Below are 24,717 nucleotides of genomic sequence, written 5' to 3'. Positions count from 1 at the left end.
ATTTATTCATGATTAACCTTGTTCGCTCTGATCGAGCCTTCAAATTAGGATAAACCTCTGTAAACTGTTTTCAAAACGCGAGACATCTTGACATGAACCTTCTAACAATGGTTTAAGGAGGTGATATATATGTTTCACTGCATTCTATAAGTCCCATATGTTATAGCATTTTTTGTTTTAGGTACAGTACAAGTTCTTAGAAATGTCTCTGAGTAGAATTTCCACGTAACTTAACCCTGGCCGTGAAACAAACAGAATGTTTCAGTTCATAGGCCGAAATTAACGCCTGATCGAACATGTGACAAGTTGCAAGTTCTCGGAAAACGTTGAATCGGAGGTGAAAACAACGAGAAAGGTTTTGCTGATATTCAGATAAAAAATGTACACAGGCGAACATTTAACCACAACAGTCCAATGTTGTTGACGATAAATAAATGACTATTTGAAGCATCGTAAACACTTGATTTTTAATTATATTTTACGATTAACGAGAATAAAACAAGAGCCTTGTTTGAATATTATGTATCTAACTACAACAGTCTGTTTTGTTGTTTTTTGTACAGAAAGAATTTTATGAATACAAAAAAAGTTATTTAAAATATTTAAATTTCGCGCAAAGCTCGACGAAGGCTATCTATACTAGCCGTCCTTAATTTAGCAGTGTAAAATTAGAGGGAAGGCAGCTGGTCATCACCACCCACCGTCGACTCTTGGGCTACTTTTTTATCAAAGAATAGTGGGATTGACTGTCACATTATAACGCCCCCACGGCTGAAAGGGCGAGCCAGTTTGGTGTGACGGAGATTCGAACTCGCCACCCTCAGATTACGAGTCGAGTAACTTAACCACCTGGCCATGCCAGGCTGCTAATTAGAAGGAATCAAAATGAAAGTGTTTTTCAATCCAGTAGTCTTTTTTTCTTAGTAGTTAATCAATTGAACAGATGTCAAAAAACACATTAGGTGGGCGAAAAAATTAGCACAGTGTTGACAGCCTTAAAATATTAAACCTTTTGCTACAATCTTCGTGGACAAACAAAAACATACAGACATAATAATCGAAGCCAAAGCGAAGTTTACAATATCCCAAAAACCTTGATAAAGTATGTCGTAAATTTTCTTGCTTGACAGCGAAAGTTTCGCTGCCGAAGATAACTTGAGGAACCAACAGGGTTCTGGGCTGGCCAAGTTAGATAGGTCGCGAACGTGGATGGCATATCAACTGTGGTGAAGAAACTTCTAAAGTTAAGCTTACTAAAGTTAGGCTTACTTTGTTTTTTAGCTTTCTTATCCCTATCATTCATCTAAACATCGCAATTTCTGAACGTTTATCGACTGAGCTGAGTGAAACCGGTTTAAGTGTGTGGATGCTTGGCTGTGTACTGGCCTGATGACTGAATAACCTGTTTAACCTTATAAATATTCTATATTTGAAATAATGCCAGAGCAAGAGATTAAAGTCCTGTCACCCTATGCAGCATTTATTTATTGTGACCTAACTACAGATGTTTATTAATATATATGAAAACTGAATTGTAATTTACTTAAATAACCAACGAAAGCGTGAGACGGTTCAATTGCCCTTAAAAATTAATTCAAGGTAAAATAAAGGTGACAGTTTTAATTAGTTTTCTAAGCTTCCAAGAAATTCCTTACATTTACAGATAAATAACAATTAATCAATGTGATCAGAAAAATATTTTAAAATGTTGACTGTTAATGCCAATTATACCTTACCTTACTTATTCACGTTTGCACATTCTCTCATAAAGAATGTTAATAAGTTTTAATTTTTTAACATCATCTACCTTTTAAAATTTACTTAACACACTTCGTTTTTATCATTTATTTAACAGCTTCTTCCGCAGAATATCACCTTTTAAGTGTGACAGAGACTAAAAAAATTCTTATTTGATTACAGTGGCTGACTTTTCATTGTTAAACATATGTTTTCTTATACACTATATTAAACATTATAAACATATTCTTTGAACTGCTTATTAGATATCATTTTGGTGTCCAAGGAAATGTTTATCTAGTCGATAACATGATATATGAACAACGCATGCGGATCTTGGAAACAAAAATTGCTGTCATGTTTACCACTTGTGTTCAAGTATTTTTTTATAAAATTAGTAGGATAATTTCTTTTAATTATGAATTAAAATCCTGTGGACTTATAGCATATTGTACGATTAATTATATTTTATTAATGATCAGATCAAATGTTAATGTGTCTCATACTGTTTTAATTAACTCCCTAAATTATCAATGTATACTTTCAAATCAAAATGTAAGTTCACACTTATTTCTTTGTTTCATAGCACGAAAATACATAACACGTCTATCAAAATTTTGAGCATTATAAGAATCAAACTTACCTCTGAGTCTTGTCTTTCGAGAAGACTTGGACTGAAGCTTACTTAACTGAAATAGTCAGTGATCGCCACAACTAAATAATTATTACTACAATTATGTTCCATTAAAAAAATTACTTACAGAGCTACACGAGTCTTAGGCCTACTTTCACGGGGTAGAATGTTTGAGTACCATGACTCTCAGGTCAACTTTCACGAGATAAAATGTTTGTGTACCATAAGTCTTAGGTCTACTTTCACGAGGTTGAATGTTTGAGAACGGTTTTCGTTTTTTTTCAGACACATTGTACTACTGTATTTTAAGAGTAAAACAAAACGATTTTTTGGACAGTAAAAGATAAAGTTTTTATCAGTTGTTCGAGCCGACAAGTTTCGCCAGCACAGTTACTATTAAGGCTGATAATAATGAAGATCCATGTTCTTTGTTTTCCTAAATTAAATTATAGCCTATTTTCAAGAGATATAATTATTTTCTTATCACTGAGATTTCCCATTTTAGTAGTTGAAGATTATAACATAGGGCGCAATGAGTTATGAGAACTTTATTAATATAAACACCTGGTTAATTACAAACATTTAAAAATAATTTGATTATTTAAATAAAATTGTGAAAGCAATAGAAAAAACACTAATAAATAATATTAAAATGCCTTGCTGTAAAACCTATAAAAATGTTCTGAGTTTATACAAAATTCTGATAAAGTAGCGATGATGAACATTATTTTCCATTATAACACAATTCTACCTTTTTCACAGAGATCTTGTACATTTTCTAGCGAAAGAAACGATACATGGTACAGTAAAAATAAAGGCATTTGTGCTCTTTTTATCTGGTAGAACACGTTTTTATTTGTGTTTTTTTTTAACAAAACGGCATGACTACGTTTAATTATTTTTTTGATTTTAACTGATAAAGAGTTATCATGTCATCGGTTAGAGGAAAAATTAATATTGTCGTAATATATAAATATGCTTATAAGAAACGAAAAATTCAGAGATTCGAATACATTAATATTTAGAAAGACAAATCTATAAGTTAATGTATATATTATAAAATGTATGATGTTGATGATTTCATCACTTATGAAAAGCTATGTAGTCTGTACAGTACATTCTCTAGTTCTCCCTTTAACTAAAGTGGAAAATAAACAACTTGTTTTTTGGACTTTGTGCTCACGTTGTACTCAATCAGTATTTGCCAGTAAAATTCAACAACCGCTGATAAGCTACTGAAAACAGGATTGTTACAGCTTGCATTATAGTTTATTTGCCAAAGAAGTCCAGCACTGAAAGCATGAATACATTCATAAAATAACATAGTTACTGATATAAGGGGCTAGCAAAGATATCGTTCTGAAACTCATTAAACTACAGTATTGTGCAAAAGTGTTGGGACAAAGTCAGAAATTAGATTTTAGGCTACTTTGAAAGAACAATAGACGATAAATTACAGGTGAAACATCAAAAGTTTATTAACCTTCATATATAGTACAACAGAAACTCAATAAAAGTGATTGAGTTCCGCAAACAGTCAATATTTTGTGTATCTCCCTTTTCATTTAATAACTGCAGAGTCTTTTTGGTACTGTGTATCTGGACACTTTTCTATCATTTGGTACATGGTTACTTATCTCATACATGACATCAGTGGCAATCTTCCTTCTGTCCCAAAGGATGCATAAACAAAGATACTTAACATCAGTATCATTTAGTTTAAGTGTTTTGCCTCTTCCTTTCTCGATGTTACAATAAAAGGTGTACTTGACAGTGTTTGGGGACCATTTTAAGTCTGCAGCAATTTGTCAGAGAGTCCAACCAGTCACATAAAACTTTTATGCAAACTCTCTGCTCTATTAACCATTCTCTACGCTTTTGGGTCATGGCATGACAATAAAACTTAATATATATTGTTAAGCACTATTTATAAAAGATTTACTTGTGAAATTCTATTGAACTGATTTCTTCTAGCATATTCCGGTACCATATGCTAGCTCTTTGCTAGCATTTTTCTATATAATTAAGACACCATAGTTACTTCAGACCTAAACTTGATCAGTATGTTCATTCAAGCAGAATCTTTAAGACAGGCCTTAGAATTCTAAAGAATGATAAGTATTCTCATCCTGGATCATTTAAATATCAACAAAAATCAGTGAAATGGAAGAATTAGCCTCATAAAATGGAAAGTGGCAATATATTATCTTGACCTAATACTTTTGCACAGTATTATAAATTATCAAAAGTAACGCGACAACGCATTCCAAATGAATAGATAACTAAAGTTTAAATCTCACAATGCACTGTTTTATACAAGTTATAAAATTTATAAACTGTGCTACATTTAGCCAGATGAAGCCAAGATTCCACGAATATAGTAGTTTACGGACTTTAGAAAAGGAAATTTTATTGAATGTACATTCATGACTAGTGGCATGAGTGTCCGACACACATTAGGTCACTTTTTTATAACAAAAACAACATTGACAATGTGCTGAAAAAATAAAAACCACTGGATAAAGAAATGTCGAATTTAAGCTTGATTGCCTAAATTTCAACACTTCTCAATTTATGCGAAAATCCATATGCCACTCATCATCGCCATGAATACAAAACATTAGCCATCATGATGACTTAAATGTTGAAATTATGTCGAAAAACAAAGACAGGATATTTTGTGGAGCAAGGAATCCAGCAACACAAAATTTGCTTCGAATAAGTGGACTTGGATTTAATAGAAACCTGGAGAATGATTTGTAAAGTATGTGTTAGAAGGTGGGTGTGGAAGATTATTGTTATGGTGCATAACAATCTTGAAGGTTTTGATTTGACCAAACTGTCATTAAGCAAGGAATCCATGAACACCTTGTTTTACCTTAATGTCATAGACTAAGTTTTCTTCTCCGAATTAAATAAATTCTACAGGAAAGGAAAGGTTTGAATTTCGCGCAAAGCTACACGAAAGCTATCTGCGCTAGCTGTCTCTAATTTAGCAGTGTAAGACTAGAGGGAAGGCAGTTAGCCATCACCATCCACCGTCAACTCTTGAGCTACTCTTTTATCAACGAATAGTGGAACTGACCGTCTTATTATAACATCCCCCCTATTAAAGGGCGAGCTATTTGGTGCGATGGAGATTCGAACCCGCGACCCTCAGATTACGAGTCGAGTGTCTTAACCATGGATATGCCGGAAAGGAACAATACAATTTATAATATTAGCAATGACCTGAAATTAACAATGTTCAGAATCTACCTAGGCAAGACTCAGGTTCATTATTGGGTTTATATTAAATAGCTTCTTTTTGTCTTGATCACTACCTGAATGAAAGAGGGAGCTGACTATGAAACTTTCTAATATTTCTTTGCAAGAATGCTGCTCGACCAGATGAGCATCATAGGTTGGTAGCAAGTACTACAGCTTACTATAAATACGAATATCACCTTTAATAATACTTAGTGCAACTGTTTGATTAATTGCGATTAACATCTACTTCTTACGATTTCTCTCCATGTTTTTCTTAAGCCTACTTCATATGCTTTACAAATGAAGTAACTGGCCACTTTATTAATGTTGGGTTGAACCACATTTCATTGCTACAGCATGAACTTAGCATGGTCACAGACTCCACAAAATGCCAGAAGGTGTATTATTCGATTTTAGCCTACGTCAGAAAAGGGTTATGATAACAAAGGCGGCATTCAATTAAATTCCACATATGTTCAACCACGTTGAACTCCAATGAATGTGCTGACGAAACAAAATGACTAATATCACTGTCATGTTCTCAAACTATGAAATATTGCATTGTAGTCTCGGAAGAACTCCTGTCCATCCAGAGGTAAGCGCGACATTGTGGTGAGGGCATGAATTAGGAACAACGTTCAACTATACTTTGAGCATTGTTTTTTGGGCAAAATCCCAGCCCCTTCCACAGAGAAATGTTCTGTTGGAACAAAACAAGTAGATTAAAGTGCTTATTTTAATTGCTTCACATTTTTACCATTTATGCAAAAATGATTTAAGTTATTCCACAATATTTAGCAGTGATTTGTTTAAAACAATTTGCACGTTAAATACCAATAAAGTTATAATTTCTCGTTTATTTGAATAAACAGTTCTTGAACAGGTTGTCGACTGTCATACCAATCGTTTCTTCGTGTTATTAATATGGTACAATTGGATATAGTCGAATTCTGATAACTGTTGAAACATTTGATCAAAACTGGACACAAACTAACGCTTCAGATATAATTAAATATATGTTGTCAGAATTCACCATAAGTTATGCCATATAAAACCGGAAAATAAATACGAGGAGAAAGGTTTGTAAAGTCCAATATTTTTTTACCATTTTTAAAACGATCATATTTTTCCTTTAGGAGTCAGCCTGGCATGGCATGGTAATTAGAACACTCGATACGCAATCTGAGGGTCGCGAGTTTTAATTTCGTTACTGAACGTGTTCACCTTTTCAGCCTTGGGGCGGTATAATATTACGATCAATCCCCTTGCCATTGGTAAAAGAATTGTTCATGAATCAGTGGTGAATGTTGTTAATTGGAAGCATTAGCTCTAACCTATCAATTCTTCTACAGATTACAAATGACTCAAACATCCTCCTAACGTACCACATGTTAATAGAGTGTTCTACAATGGCTCAAACACCACCTAACGTACTACATGTAAATTGAGTTTTTGTTTGTTTTTAAATTTCGCGCAAAGCTACACGAGGGATATCTGCGCTAGCCGTCTCTAAATTAGCAGTATAAGACCAGAGCGAAGGCATCTAGTTACCACCGCCCATCGCCAACTCTTGGACCACTCGTTTACCAACGAATAGTCTGATTGACCGTCATATTATAACGCCCCCACAGCTGAAAGGGCGAGGATGTTTGATGTGACGTCTATTCGAACCCGCAACCCTCAGATTACGAATCGAGTGCCTTAACCATTTGACCATGCCGGACAAATAGAGTGCTGTACAATAACTCAAACATCCACCTGACGTACCACATGTAAATAAATAATGTTCTACAAGTGTATGTTTCCACGTATAAAATGTAATATTCACATGTATACAATTTCAAATTTAACAGGCTTTTAACACATTTCCGCAGTTTTCCTTAAATACGTTTTAAAACGAGGCTATGTGCTCGATGTGTGATCAAACAAACAGTGCCGTTCCTCTATGCACGAGTGATTCTAAACATTGCAGAAAATGGGATGGTACATATTTCAAAACTTAAAAAAATACAACTACGTGAAAAAACGAGTTTACAACAAATTACGTAATTCCAGTCCTAAGTTTAAAGTAAGTCATGTTTAATTTAGTTAAGAACGAGTGGTTGTATGGATGAAAATACAAGAAGTAGTTAAAAAGAAACCACAGTAATAAAGTTTAGTGTGAATGCTCTTAGTAAAAACTAGTAAAACTTAAATGGAAACTCGTACTTGTAAGCTGTGTGCTAAATACTATTAGGTAAAGGAAGTATATTCTGTTCTAAACCATACTTCTTATGATAATCAACTGTACTTTAGGTAATCTTTACAGGCCTAGTTTTTACCACGTATGGTAAAAACAATGCTTAACTATCTATCTAGCGTCTCGTCGTATCTCAACCAATTCGGATACATAATAAACTAGATTAATTTGTGTGTGTTTTCTTATAGCAAAGTCACATCGAGCTATCTGTTGAGTCCAGCGAAGGGAATCGAACCCCTGAACTAGACTTATATTTAAAAAAGAGCTTAATATAGTTTACACCGAAACAATTGTTGTTTAAGTAGTTTGATTATATAAATAGCGTTTTGACCTTTTATGAATTCTAGCATTAGATGAAAGGCCTCGTCGACAGTTAATAAAGCAGATATAGTGAGGCTGACAAATTATTACTTTCTTCTTTACTTTCACTCATAATTTATTATAACAGTTACCAGGTTCACTATATCACTTGGTAATATCTACCAGAACAGTAAATAATTTTGCTTCCTCTAGTCTATCTTCTCGCATAACTTCTTAATTTCTATTATTTAATAAAGCTATGAAGCTTTTACTGGCACGAAAATTAACAAAATTGAGTGTCGTAGACTCTGCAAGTTGAAAGAACAACGAATTTAATAATGGTCGAATTACCTTTCAAATTATGGATAATATGAGCTTACATAGGACTTGTATGCTTTTTGATTGTCTGTATGTGGTTAAACACGAAGCTACACACCATGAACTATCTGGACTATGCCCACAATGGGTTTCAAAACCCGCTTTTACGTTGTAAGACTTCAGAAGAGACATCCTTTTGGAATTTTTTATTACCTTGGGATCTTAGAGTGTCAGTTAATATTACCATTTACAGCGTACTTTGCTACCTGTGACTTAAAGAATTACTTACAGATTAGTAGTTGATGATCGTAATGTTACAAGCAGAGCGCATCTTGTCCAGTTTATAGCTTGAGAACCAAACCCCGAATTCTAGGGTCATAAACATTGGAAATTACTTAAGTGTATTAAACATGTGATATAAATGCTTATTATCTTCTGATCATATCAGGCTATTTAGATTGTCTGTTATTTTTTTATCAATGTAGTACTAATTTTGTGTTGTGGGAAAATATTTGGTAATTTCGGGAAATGTTAAATGTTTACTGAAATAGTGAACTTCTATTAAATCGAAATATCTACTGTGTTAAATGTGTTACATCTGTTTTTGTATACTGCTTTCAAAGAAGGCTAAAAGCCAAAACGTTGAGCAGATTGTGAAATAAGTTTATGGAATAATAGGTCGCATTTTGATAGTTGTGCCCCTCAGTGGCACAGCGGTATGTCTGCAGATTTAGTACAACGCAATACATCGGTTTTCGATACCCGTGGTGGTCAGAGCACAGATAGCCAATTGTGTAGCTTTGTGCTTGAACTAAACCAAACCAATACCTGTATTGTTTTGTTTATACCATTCATTAGCCTGCTGTTCTACCTGTGTCTCTTTCTACTTTTAATTGGAGGTGGAAACGACAAGTTGATGATCCAAAACATTAGAAACAGATTTCGGTAATTTCTGTTTAAAAGAATCAGCGGTGTTTATAATCTTGTATTATTACACAAATGATATCCTTTTAAAGTATATATATATATATATACATATGGTCAAAAGATAAACGAGGCAGGACGTAACCTAGGAGTTAGTGCATTTTGAGTGTGAATCGAAGGTTCATGGTACACAGTCTATCGCTTTAAAATCGCCCTCCAAACGTTAAAACAGATATTTTATTATAACAGTGTTAGTGAAATACCACTATTCTGTCGTATAAGAGTAGCCCAAATTTTAGAGATGGGTGCTGTTGACTAGATGTCTCCTTCTAGCTTATCAGTTTAAACTTACGGACTGATTTGCGCAAACATTCTAATTAAAAAAAGCAGAGAAATTCAGACGCAATAAAAATTTGTTTCACAACATTGAAGATATTTTAAGAAATAGAGATTCTAAGAAGCCGCATCGTTCAGATCTTGGAAGAATATCTTTCAGTGAAAACAAATACTTTGAAAACAGAACTTAAAGTTTAATTTATAAGAGGTTATGAGAAAATACAATTTTAATTGAAAGAATAGATATTAAGTGGTTTGGAATATAATATGTGGAAGAAAATTTCTGGATAACTTGTAAATACGTAGAATTCTGGCTTTGTGGTTGTATTCAAAACGTGGCAAAAAAAAAGCGTAAGTAAGGGTTTTATTCATGTAAATAATAATCAGCTATTCGTGCGTGTAATTATCGTTGACTAACAGAAAAACTATGAATACGAAAGCTCAATCTTTAGGAAGTGGGAACACAGTGTTATTATGTGTTTTACGACGAAATATTACTGAAATGTTAAAAGTGATGAAGCGTGTAAATCGAAAAAAAAGTATAAACATCTGGATAAATTAAGAAAAGGATTAAATTCTCAGAACTAATTACATACATAAAAGAACAAAGGGCATTGATAATCACTTTGAAGTGCTACTACCAGTAGCTCCCAGTAAAATGCCTTTACATAGTACCATATGAGACATGAGCACAAACATTTTTTCTAAAATTACTACACCTAAGAAGCAGGTTTGACTCAGTATACAGGAACTCGTAAAATATTTGAAAAAGTGCCAGTCCGTTACATAAAGTGCCAATGTAGTGTTACTTTATTTATTTATCACTTAAACGAATAAGGGAATTAAAATGAACATAGGGCACGCATTTTTGTTATTATAAACTTACGTAGCTTGCTAACTTAGGTTTGTAAATGTACTGATATGAGCAGTATGCTTTTGAACAGTAAGACTAACGAAACAATGTGACAATAACGTCATCATTAAAACTATCTTACTATAGATTATCTATGAACATTATGAATGTTCATGTATATATAATACGTATAATATTGTGTCCACTGAATTTTATAGGGCATACCAAGTTGTTATGTAATGTGAGATCGTTTAACGTGAGTCTACTGATTATTCCATTAAGATAAAGCATTTCTGATATTTTATACGATAAAATAATCCACTTTAAATGTCTCGCTTGCCACTCATGTGTATAAAACTTTATAATTGACAATGTTTCTGTAAACATTGCGAGACAAATACTGCTTTTATATCTAGGTATTGATATATTTATCAATATTTATTTATATTTATACAAAATAATAAGCACTTTTATATAAAAAGTTTGATTTCAAAACAAATTTGTTCCACTGTTCACGATTTTACAGCCTAAAACTCATTCTAAAACTCGTGGTATTTTCCTTTAGAATAAAATAACTCATTAAACATTCTTTAGTTAGTATTTAGTCAAGATGTTTTACACGTATCTACCATCATCTGAAAACTCTCTATTACATTCTTCTTGCTCTTCTGGCTTTTAAGTACCAAAAAAACAACAACAAAAGACTCGCTAGAGGTCGTCTCTTCACCTCGTAGGTTCAGACCATCACTAGCTTTTCTGATTCTTTTTCATTTCTTTCACACGACAAATAAACATTTTCAATCGAGTTAAACCGCTTTTAAAAATACATCAATTTTTCACGATGTTAAATAAAGTAAATTTTGTCTTTACTTCTTTAATTTTTCAATTCAAGCGCTCTTCAGTGCTATTTACGGAAAAAAGTATGAAAGATGTCAAAAATGCATCAAATTAAATAAAAAAAAATATTAAAAATTGTTCAAACCCATCCTCTAAAATAGCTTTATCAATGAAAAAGCTTCTAGAAAACTAACTGAGAATTGTCTATTGATGCCAAACAGAATTAAGTATACCCTATAAACAACCTTCAACCATTCGCGTATAAATACTTAAATAAGACCTGTTACTAATAACGCATTATTCTACGCAATATATTGAATAGACTTAATAATGGTTTAAGTGGAATAAAATTCTTCCATGACATCGGAGAATGCGTAGAAAATATGAACAGAAATATTAAAACATAAAAAAACTACGAAACAAGTAAAGAAGGGGCAGAATCTGATACTGCCCCCCCCCCTATTTTTTAGGTATCTTAATTTATTATCGTCAAACAATAATCCTGAATAAGACATGTTATATCCTCTTATTCCAGAGGAGGAGAGTGAAAAAAAGCTCGTGGAGAAATGTAAATAACTTCTGTATGTTTCGTATTTATCTTGTTTCTGTACTAACATAAAAGAAAGTCAAGGCTTAGCCAGTCACGTGCCTTGGGATCTCGTTTTCTAAACTCTGTGATTATAGTAATTCTTACACACACACATGCAATTGGAATTTGAAGCATAAGCCGTTAGTGAAAAGGCTTTTCATTTTCATATTGTTCTATTGCACTTAACGTCGTTAGATCGTTCAATAACACTTAAATGGCTTATTTCGTGAAGCATGCTTGGAATATTTTTACAGTTTCTTTATTAAGGATTATTCTTAGGACTACTAACAGCTGCTACTATCTCTGAAAATAAATAAAACAATAATACAGCGACTAGTGTAGTCGCTTATTCTTTGTAAAGAATATTAACACGATCTCAAAATCCTTATATTTTATTCTACTACGTGTATGTTCAATTACTCGTACTTCCAAGATTTGTTATTTTAATTTACGTTTCGTAAGCTAACAGGTACTCAAGATTCAACATGCTCCTCTTTTTATATTGTGAAGATGGCTGGCATGTGTATTAAAATTTTAATTAAAAATAAAGTACAGAACAACTTTTCGACCTTTTTAGGTCAGATTAAAGAGCTAGTCAAATGTTAACATATTTGAACAGTAGAGCACTGATTGTTTGGGTGAATGAACGTTTTCCCACAAGTGGCGGGTGTGTCTGAAAATCAGCCCAATAAATCTTTTTTTTTTTTTTCTCTCTCTTTATATTTAACTCGACGTTGTCAGTGAGTGCCATTAAAATAAGTGAGGGATCTGTTGGGGTGTATAATCATTCGCTTAACCATAAAAAAACATTCTAGACAAAACTGTTTAGTAATAAAAATGTACACTTATAATATCACTCCCTCTAAATATAAATGGTTAACTGCACTTTATAAGTATAATATATGTAAAACAATGCATGACATCAAGAAGAACATCTTATATACATATATGTGAAGTACCTACTATTGCACAGTGAAGTGTCGACACAGATAAACTTCTGACGAAGAGATCACGTAGTAATGTTATTAAACAAGTAAAGGACATAACATTTCGAAGAAAACGATTTTCATCACTTTCTGTGAAAGCGGATAAACTTCCATAGCTCGGTTTAGAATAGCAACAGACTCCAAAACTAAGTTTCAAGCGAGTCCCAGTTATCTACATTCAAATATATTAAAATAAAATTCCTCGTTTCATTAACATAAGAATTTGGACCACACTGTACCTTCAATTAGAAGAAAAAATAATTAATAATAATTGAAATATGGCTATATCTAAGGGCCTGGCATGGCCTAGCGCGTTAAGGCGTGCGCTTCGTAATCTGAGGGTCACGGGTTCGCGCCGGAGTCGCGCCAAACCAAACATGCTCGCCCTCCCAGCCGTGGGGGCGTTTTGATGTTACGATCAATCCCATTATTCGTTTGTAAAAGAGTAGCCCAAGAGTTGGCGGTGGGTGGTGATGAATAGCTGCCTTCCCTCTAGTCTTACACTGCTAAATTAGGGACGGCTAGCACAGATAGCCCTCGAGTAGCTTTGTGCGAAATTCCAAAACAAACAAACAAAGGCTATATCTAACATGGTTGCATTTTATCTTTCGCACACATTAAAAGTGACATATTTAAAGTGTTGTACAAGGCATTTTTATCAGGTCGAAATACTATTCATTATCTGTCGTGTTATACCTGACTGTGCTTGGTAATAAATGAAGTGTTTGGTTTTGGTTTTAATTTAAATTGAATTCGTTTGTTTGTTTGTTTGTTTGAAGTTAAGCACAAAGCTATGCAATGGGCTATCTGCTCTGCCCATCACGGGTATCAAAACCTAGTTTCTAGCGTTGTAAGTCCACAGACATACCACTATGTCACTAGGAGGCTACCTTAGGTTAAAATTGCCTCTATTTTCTTTTGCCGTTTTGTGTATACTTCATACAATATAACACACGAAGAAATTATTACAGTGAATTTCTTTAAAACTTACAGTTAACTAATATTTCAGAAATTGCGGACAATTAGAACACTTTCATTGTTGTTATGTTTTTGTGTCATTTATCTATATATATAATTATTGGACCCGGCATGGCCAAGCCTGTTAAGGCGTGCGACTCGTAATCCGACGATCGCGGGTTCGAATCCCGGTCGCACCAAACATACTCGCTCTTTCAGCCGTCGTGGCGTTATAATGTTACGGTCAATCCCACTATTCGTTGGTAAAAGAGTAGCCTAAGAGTTGGCGGTGGGTGGTGATGACTAGCTGCCTTCCCTCTAGTCTTACACTGCTAAATTAGGGACGACTAGCGCAGATAGCCCTCGAGAAGCTTTATGTAAAATTCTAAAAACAAAAAATGATCTGTAATTATGATGCAAGTACATAAATATTTAATTTCGGTTACCTTTTGTTAGCTTTACAACATAAGTTTCTATTTGTTCATTTATGCTTCGCTTCAGCTATTTTTTTTAATGGTAAGAATCATAAATAGTTGATTCGTAAAAATATACTACTCAAACTGAATTAACGTGATCGTGTTCACGTGCTTATAACAATGGCATGTTAAAAAATTCGAAAATTTAATCTATACATGATACATCAGTAAAACGATTTGTCTTTACACTTACAATAATCGCTTAAGGTAGCAAAGAAAATTAAATAATGTTTATTTTCAATGATAATGTATAATGAATTGTTCGCAGTTTTTTAATAATAAAACAGAAAAAAAATGCAGCAGAGCTCAGTTGAGTGTATACCTCCGCCATACTAGTACTTGGCGCCCAAATATTTCATCATTATTAATAAAAACGGACCATTTTCGAAGAACAATGAGGAATAATGATATTCTACATAAGTTCAACAATTTTTATCAAAATCCGATCATTTTTCACTGAGTTATAAAGCATTCAGTTCCCATGTTAACAGATAGGATATATTTTGAATTTTCATGAACTTGATCCTCCAACTTCTCTCCAAATCAATTCAGTTGTTTTCGAAAAAACTTATTGACAACATACAAACAAACACACGCAGGGGTGAAAACAATTTCCGTCACCTTCGCTAGAGGATGTACCTACAAGGTGTGTAGAAACACCCAATATTTAAAAAAGAAAAGAGCGAAATTGAATTATTGGATAAACCAGGTTCGATTAAAAAAACAAGTGGCAAACATATATTTTAAAACAAACTCAAACACTCCATCACTGATGCTTTATTAAATGGCTGCTAACATTTTAACGCTTGTTATATGTTATGAGCACTATGTATTTGATGTTTGTGCTTCTATCACTTTTGATCTAAAAATTGTATTTACAAATACACCACGATTCATGGAATTTACGACCAAAGTTGTAATTATATCTTGCAATAATTAAACCATTCTTCCAACCATTAGGATTATAATCCTGTAAAACATGTTAAATTAGGGCAATCTGTTGTCCATATTTAACATATTTTGTGTTATTTTAACCTCGTATAAAAAGTACGTACCATTTCTCCACATGTACTACAAGGAATGCAGTAAACAGCACCTGTGCAATTTTCAGTAGGGAATATAATTTTTTGATAAGCTAATATGTTTTTAAGTGTCTTAAATGAAAGTAGTATGAATATTTGTTCCCTTGTATAAGTAAGTGAAAATAGCGGTAAGTCTAATTGATTATACAAATAAATTTTTCATTAGATCCACTTTTAAATGTATATTTTCCGGTTATCCATTAAAATCATACGTTTTTAAACCTAGTATTAAGACCTTTGTAACAAGTTTTTTGTGCTGATTTGAATGACGAGAATGGAAAGGAAATATTTCTCAACAACTTGTGATTTTTTAAATGTTTTGGTTGTAATAGTTTCGTCTATATTATGCCCTACAAAAACAGTTTTAAAAGATAAGTAATCAAGTGATAAACTGATTAGTGTAGTTCATGTGATTTAGAAACTTTTGAATGTTTTTGTTAATAATAACAAAGACATCATCTACGTATAGCATTTATAACATTTTACAGGAGCGCCAAGCTACACAATGGACTCTGTACCTATCACAAGTATTGAACGCCAATTTTTAGCACATAAGTCATCAAGCTTTACAGGTGAGTCCCTGATGGGGAAGGGAATCTTTAAAAGAATGGAGAAACATAGAGCTTTAATTTCAACTTTTTCCCTTAAGTTTGTTGAAATAATTATTTATTACATCGGAAGAAAATGGATTATTCTAAATACATGGAGGATTTTCCGTGTAAAGATTCTTTTTTTATCTATTCTTGGTTATCTTAATTGTCACTTGAATACTGTCGAAACTGAAGTAAAAAGAGAAACAACGTCTAAAGAAACCATTATTTCATGTAGATCAAATGTCATAATATAAAATAAAACGCTCCATTGTTTATAACAGAGAAAGAACCATATCTAAGAAATGGTTTCAATATTTTGGGTATCCGTCAGGAGATTGAAGAAATCCATAAGCATATTTTGATTTTTTTTTTCAGACGCAATATTGTTTGATTTAATTTACTTTCAACTGTGAGAGTCAATTTCTTGTACATATATGAATATATATACATAAATGTTTTAGTCATTATCTAGTTATCCCATATTTTTACAATAATCAATTTGTCCATAACGACTATTACCCTATCTTCTCTCATAAAACAATCTGAATGTATTTATTAGTTTTTAATTCACAAAAGGCACAGATTTCTTTTTCTTTCTTTCTTTTATAGCAAGATTAGATTGGGGAGATCGGTGATACTTTTTGCTATTTGTAATGTTTTTCTCTCCTTTTTTTGTTTGGGGAATATAATTTTGTAAATTGGGTTTAAAAATTCTAAAATGAAGTTATGTTAGCGTAGTGGCGAAAATCAAACCGTTAGATAACAAACTGTTTTCAGAAGAATTGAATTCAAAAGTTGAAATACAAATAATCCAGTCCTCTGTCGAACATTTTACTAGATTTTAGTTCTTTTTCACATAAAATTCTCAAATTGAAGATGTGTCGTTTTTTTATCTTGTATGTTTCTCTACAGCGTAAATTCATAATCACTTGAAAAAAAATCAAAATCACCTTTTTTCGTCTTACTGCAATTCATCAACAACTCTTTTCGTTTCGTAATTTAGGCCTAATACGAGTAATACACTAACGTTTAGTTTTAATTATAACGAATTATTTATCAACAATAACAAACCACTATGAAATCGATACTATGATAGATTGAAAACAAAAATATTAACTCTTACCTTACATTTTAAAATAGCAAGATGCCAACGATATATTACTTTTAAATAACGTAGCAAACAAAAAATAAAACCTGTGATTCCACACAAGATTCAGACTTATGTTGGTAACCGCCCAGTATTTGGAAGGCCCGATAATCACAGAATTTTGGTTCTGGCAATATAAGTAAAAAATGTAATGAATAAACATAACAGATGGTTTGGTTTGTTTTGAGTTTCGCGCAAAGCTACATGAGGGCTATTTGCGTCAGCCGTCCCTAATTTAACAGTGTAAGACTAGAGAGAAGGCATCCACTGCCAACTCTTGGGCTACTCTTTTACCAACGAATAATGGGATTGCCCGTAACATTGTAATGCCCACACGGCTGAAAGGGCGTGAAATGTTTGGTGTGACGAATAATCGAACCAGCGACCCTCGGATTACGAGCCAAGTGCCTTAACCACATGGCCATGCTGGGCCTTATAACAGATTAATGCAATCTCAAACAAAAAACTTAAAGTATACATCTTAAGTGGTACGAGAGCCAGCCGCACCTGACGGTTTACTCTCGTGTTAAATATAAACACCAGAAATATTTGAATCGGCAATGCAGTGTACAGCTCATTACATTAGCTTAGTGTCAAGATAATTTCACTGACTGAAAACTTTCAATATATTTAATAAGTCGGGAACATAATATTCATTGGCAGGACACTATGGAATAAGAATCTTGAATGTAGATTCTCTCATAGAAACTAGATTCCCAAATCCAATCATGATAAATAAATATTCGTGTCTTCAACTAACACCATACACACATACAAGAAAATAACATCTTGGAAATGATGATAAATATCATCCTTCCATTGATGAGACGTTTCATGACACATTCTGGGGTATTTCATCATAAAATATCACAAAATTAACAAAACAATTACTTTTTAATTGTTAAAAAATAACAACCTACACCTTTGGACAGTCAACCTAATTACATCACAGAAGTGAGTAACAATACTGATGGCAGCAAGAAGTAAAGAATGTAACAAAATCTAAAACAATGAGTGACCAAAAATATCAACATAAAGAACAACAATATCCATATACCAGTTTGATTCTGACGATAATATAATTATGAAGAAACAACACAAGCTTTCATTACGAGATTAAAATTGGACAACAGAATTCCTCTGACCTATACATGTTTCATAAGATGAACATCTTCACGACTGGAAGAATTTTCTTTGGTCGTAAATTCTGTGCATCTTGGTATATCTACAAAAATATCTTGCACGTGAACAGCAATGTTAGCACAGAAATTCTGGCCAAATATCATATGCTCGTACCATACAACATATAAGCTTTCGTTTATCGTTAAAATGTTATTAGCCACTGAAGGCAATGTCGGTGATGTGGAAACTTTTGGCTTCGATTGAAAACAATTGTTTGTCTACTGCAGTTTTATCGTTAAGTTGTCTAAACTACCCAGGAAAACAATTGTTTGTATACTGCAGTTTTATTATTAAGTTGTCTAAACTACCCAGTAACTATATATTTTTCTGGAATGTTGAAAAATTCCAGCACATCTCTAATGGAAGAGCAAATAGATACCGATATACGAAACATCTCCTTGTTGGTTTTCTATGTGAGACTGAAATTGTAACACAATAACATGTCTCAATTCCTTCAATATATTTAGCCTTCACGTGAATAACTATGGTGGAATTACCTTCTAGCATTAATAAAGCACAGATAAAAAAACAGAGCACACTAAAAAGTAGAAATGATATAATATTATTGGGAAGTTATCTGAAGAGGTAGGACGCAAAGCTGTGAAATAACCACTGTAACGAAATAAACTTTTTCGGTCTTTTATGTAAAACATTTTCTTTGTAGGTATGCGTAAAGGACGACGTGGCTTACTAACATTTCTCTCGTTATAGCATTCTAAGCTACAGCTTTGAAAAAGGTTTAATCTTAATATAAAATATCTAGTGCCGTTATAATAAATTCTTTGCCTGCTGATGCAGTTTTATAGGATAGAAGGAGAAGTAAGATACGACAAACCTTTGCCCAGACCCCTAACCTTGATTTTTGGACCGTTGAATTAAGAGTGGACTTGCACGTGCAAACTGGCTTTCTAAACATAAGTTCATTTCTTAACATATAGATGAATGATTATGTTGTTTATGAGTTTAAACTTCTAGATGTTAATTACTTGCACGTTTCTTCTCCTTAACCAACATAACATAAAACAAAACAATATTGTAATTCCTTCTGTATTTCTCAACATCTGGTTCGTTTTTGTAACGTCAAGCTTCAACATCACTCTAGTCTTTCGAGTGTTACTTGATATCTAAAATATGCCATTTGTCACCGTTGTGGGTGCAGCCAGCGCTAGACAGATTTACTCTATCCCCAAACAAAGATTTTTCGCCCTCCTAAGCCCCTCCACAGGCCTCGGCGAGGTTTCGGTTCTGATGTTCCCTGCGTTGTCGCCTGATACTCGACAGCCATGCTGATCACACGTGGTTTGCGTTTCCTTCATTCTTTGAGGTTGTCTTGCGGAAACTGTCACTAATATTAAATACAACTATATTTTTTTGCACGGCCCTTAAATTCCTGGGGCAAGAAAGGTGCGTAACTCTACACGATCTTCTCTTAATTTCATTTTTTGTTTCTAACAGAGCCTCGCCTCGTTCCATCAACAAGCCTAAATCTATTGACGGTGTAAAATTACTTAACACAGTATTTAGTTATATGTATGCATGCATTCACAAAGGTATTATAACCTGCCTTATTTTCTCTGGATGATTTAACACTCCTACGAAAAGTGGGGCCTAATAGGCCCCAGAGCAACTTGAAAGGTTATTAATATTAGGCTAATAATTTTGTATTTAAATGAAATTGCCATTTAAATCCATTAATGAATGGATTAACAAGATTCCCACTGTCCCTATCTACTATCTAGCGAAACCACAGCCAGGGGAACGGGCTTGGAGAAATCAGGACTAGAAACGTCTTTTCGTAAGAGTGTTAAACAAATCAATGCTTTCTTCAAAATTATTTTAGAGCATACCGCAGAAATTGCAACTATATTTTGTCCATAAAATACCAAACTAACGACATTGAAGCAAAACATTCTAGTAGATTCGGATATTTTCAGGCTATGGGTATATGAATTGCAGTTTGAATTTTTAATCATTCACATATCTTATCAAGTTATATAACAAATAAATAAAAATAAATAAATTAATAAGAGCTTCTTTATGCTACTTTAATGCAAAGGTTTGATTATTTTTATCCAATTATTATATGTTTCCAGCAGTCAGAATGCACATATGTTGAAACATGGAAAAAAAAATATTGTTCGAGCTTGAAGCCGTGACGATAAATTTAGGTCTGATCTCAGACATTTAGAAGTTACTGGCGTTCTCATACATAAAGAACGACACTACTAAAATCTTAATTATGAAAAGTTAAGATAATTTGCGGTCAAAGTTACTAAAACAAAAATACCAGCTGTTTTGAACTGCATTTATAAGACTTACTTGATAGAGAACATGGCAGTTTATCGTGCCACTACTTCACATGATGCGAGATTAAATTTGAAGCTTTGAAATATATGTATATTTACCATTACAAATCTGAACATAGTAAAGAATAATCTTTAATGGAAATCTTTATATCAAATTCGTGTTTCTAGTTTCTTACAACCAAGCATAAGTCCGAACTAAATAGCCCGGCATGGCCAGGTAGTTAAGGCGCTTGACTCGTAATCTGAGGGCCGCAGGTTCGAATCCCCGTTGTACCAAACCTGCTCGCCCTTTCAGCCGTAGGGGTGTTGTAATGTTACGGTCAATCCCACTATTCGTTGGTAAAAAAAGTAGCCCAAGAGTTGGCGGTGGTTGGTGATGACTAGCTGCCTTCCCTCTAGTCTTACACTGCTAAATAAGGGACGCCTAGCGCAGCATCCCTCGTGTAGCTCTGCGAGAAATTCAAGAACAATCAAACATTCATATGTTCAAGTATTACGAAAGCTACAAAGTATTAAGAGAGAGGCGCCACCAGTCCAGTCAACAACAAGCGCAGAGTTCTTAATATTGAGGTATTTATTGTTGATAGCCTTAAGTCAATGTATTATTATTATAGGTTCACTATTTTGTATTAACAAACGTTTATTCAGTATATTCTGTTATAAGACGTCTAGATTACATTGTCATTCGTAAAATGTTTGAACGTTATTCCAAAATGGAGCCCCCGCTAGTACAGCGATAAGTCTACGGATTTACAATGCTAAAATTAGGGGATCGATTCTCCTCGGTAGGCTCAGCAGATAGCCCGATGTGGCTAAGTTATAAGAAAACATTCCCCCCTCCAAAGAGAAATTATAGTTATATAGGTTAACGCTGTTTGGTATTACCCAAAAACGCAGTTACTAGTGATTAAGAATTAGAATGTTCACACGGTGCATACAGTTCTCAGTAGAAAATCCACTTAGTATACTTAATACTGATGTTTTGCTAATAAGTAGTCCTGCAAAAAGTAATCAAAGGAGTTTTGTTTTTTATCATATAATTGCTTTGTCACGCCGGCATAAAATTTGTCTACTTATGCACAATGCTGCATAAAAGATTCTCTGTACTTTACAAACTAGAAGGATCGAACCTCGAATTTTAGCGTTATAAACTCTAGGAATTACTACTGTGCTAGCGGGGGGAGCACTACAATCGATAAGAAGGAAAAGTAGATCACAAGAACAGCTTTATCTATCAAAGCCATAACTTATCGAAAAAACTACCAGTACTTCAGTAAAACAATCCAACGCACCACCAATCACTAGCTTAGACTTGTCAAGACTCTTGAGACAGAGATAGCTTGGGTTTTACCACTAATCCGTGCCGCGCTCGCAGTTATCTATATGTCAAGGCTGCATTATTGATGTGTTTACTGTCCAGAAAGGTCCTGTAGTGTGGTGATGAATGGATATCTTCTGGATCCATTTGTACGTCGCCCACCCTAATTTGCTAAAAACCCATAGTTAAATTAAGGGATAGTTAAATAATTTTAATTACACTGACAATGTTTTTACCGAAAATTATAAATAGTGGTAATATTAAGATGCTTTTTACGCTTTAACTGCAACTAAGTTAAATAGTGGTAATATTAAGATGCTCTTTACGCGTTAACTGTAACTAAGTGAAATAAAAATTTTAAACATTTAAATCTAACCAGCAACAAAAAAATTAAATTCTACACCCTGTAACTCTCCATACTTAATGAGAGATAATTACTTTCTGTTTGTTTATTTTATACCTATAGATAAATGTACACATTGAATGTAGATTATTATCACACATAGAAATAGAAAATGAATTTATACTTACTTCCACAACGCGAAAACAGTTGAAATTTTCAAATTAGAATGCTAACGTTAAACATTTCTGTCCCCTAAGGTTAAAAAGAAAGCACTGCTGAGAGGTCTCATGACAAGACTGTAGGGGAAAGTCAACCTGACAAGAATACAACACCTTCTACCACCCCACAGCTGTTTCTGCTAGTGCTGCATTGCAATGTGGGCCTTCCTTTCAAGAGGAACTTGAGGCTTGGCGCCGAGCTGGAGTCATTAAACCACTCACCCCACGTAGAAGGCCGTCAGCCTGTAGACCAAGCCAGCACCCGCTAAGCCTTAATGAGCTCGGTTGAGCAGGACGTTTAGTATACTTTACTACACTGCAGTAAAGAATAAACAGTGTGTGCACTTAAAAACGAAGTAGCTAATTCTTCTCAAGTTATTCACACGGAGTGGCTTCGTGGTTTATGAAGGATCGAAGTCCACGAAACAATTAGAACAAATAATATGAGGCGTTGTTCTGGAGTGGTCATTACAAAAAAGTTTCTAAAATATAACATGTGTATAAGTACATAATATATTGAACTTAGGACTCCTAGATACTGAGCACCCAGAGACACTTGGAATCTGGCCACGATATTTGTGAACGAAAACATAGAACAATAACAAATGTGCATGAAACTGAAGTAATAAAACTTTTACCAAACTTCCAATGAAGGCGTTTTGTTATCCTGAAGATAAAAGTTTTAAAGTGCCGCGTTCGAATCTCCGTCACACCAAACATGCTCGCCCTTTCAGCCGTGGGGGCGTTATAATTACGGTCAATCCCACTATTCGTTGGTAAAAGAGTAGCCCAAGAGATGGCGGTGAGTGGTGGTGATTAGCTGCCTTCCCTCTAGTTTTACACAGCTAAATTAGGCACGGTTAGCGTAGATTACCCTCATGTAGCTTTGTGCGAAATTCAAAACAAACAAACAAACTACCTCGCTTCTCTGTATGAAGCCTAAGACTGTAAAACAAGTTTCACATCACATAATAACTTTTTTCTTCATATTAAAGCGCACGTACCCCAGTTTAACGCCCTCACTAGCACAGCGATAAGTCTCCGGATTTACAAGGCTAAAATCAACGGTTCAATTCCCTCGGTGGGCTCAGTAGATAGCCCAATGTGGCTGTGCTATAAGAAAACACACACACACATCTCAGTTTAAATAAAAATAGGTAAAAGGCACGTGTTTATTATTACATTTACAATTTTCATCTTAAATCAAGAAAACTTAAATTTTTAAAAGCGTGTGTGTATTTTCTTATAGCAAAGCCACACCGGGCTATCTGCTGAGCCCACCAAGGGGAATCGAACCGCTCATTTTAGCGTTGTAAGTCCGTAGACTTACCGCTGTACTAGCGGGTGACTTTTAAAACTAATATGAAATAACCAATTCCGTAGCCTTTCTCCTTCCAAGCCCTATGTCAATTTAACAAATATTTTACAATTTCTTAAAACACTTGTGTAATCTACGTTAAATTTATTAATATGTAACTAAAAGTATCAACGAAAACAATAAATGAATTTTTACATTTTGTTATTTATATCTTATCTTAAATGATTTCATTCACGTTTGAACTGTTTGACAGATTTGGTTACAGTAACAAAGGGCTGCATTGCAAATTACTCATATCACTAGTTAGAAAGATTCTCGTGTAAATACAACACAACCCGTATTCTGTTTTTCTGCTGGCTACTTGACAACAAAGGTAACTAAATGTAAGGGATACTGAGTATGACATATATGTACTGGAATACTTCTACTTTACTGAGATTGAAAAGGTATTTTATGTGTGGATTTAATATTTTTAGTACTAAATTGAGACAGTAACCCTTCTTAAAAACAGAAAAACAACAACAACATGATAAACAATAAACAACCATAACAGTTCGTAGTGGTTAAAACTGTTATTTAACTGAGACAAGAAATAAATCAGGGTGGTTTAGCTTTGTTTAAAAGGGTCCATGCAGGCTACAGGGTGGTTGAGTTGAATAATAAAATAAATAAGTGTATTCACTTGAACTTCTGGTAATATTTTTCGGATGAAGAGTCCCCACAATTTTTTTCAAATATAAATTTAAAAACGTAAAGACCTTATTTTGTGTAAGGC

The 24,717-nt window shown here is 33.7% G+C and overlaps 1 protein-coding gene across 18 annotated transcripts in view; it reads right to left on the bottom strand.

Annotated features, from left to right (window-relative positions):
- LOC143258622 (uncharacterized) overlaps positions 1–22,734 on the bottom strand; it is a 105,105-nt gene extending 82,371 nt beyond the window's left edge. For 6 of the 18 annotated variants that reach the window (XR_013032424.1, XR_013032422.1, XR_013032425.1 and 3 more), the window contains exon 1: positions 22,595–22,730. The gene's annotated coding sequence lies outside the window, so the exon portion shown is untranslated. Of the gene's footprint in view, positions 1–2,380; positions 2,730–19,274; positions 22,078–22,594 lie in introns of those variants that run through there. The other 12 variants (XR_013032434.1, XR_013032432.1, XR_013032426.1 and 9 more) reach the window with 8 other exon arrangements.
- Between the last annotated feature and the right edge of the window lie 1,983 nt (positions 22,735–24,717).

This window comes from Tachypleus tridentatus, chromosome 8 (assembly GCF_004210375.1).
Source record: "Tachypleus tridentatus isolate NWPU-2018 chromosome 8, ASM421037v1, whole genome shotgun sequence".
Classification (NCBI taxonomy): domain Eukaryota; kingdom Metazoa; phylum Arthropoda; class Merostomata; order Xiphosura; family Limulidae; genus Tachypleus; species Tachypleus tridentatus.
The sequence above is the reverse complement of the archived record's forward strand: the minus strand, read 5'-3'. Positions and strand labels throughout refer to the sequence as shown.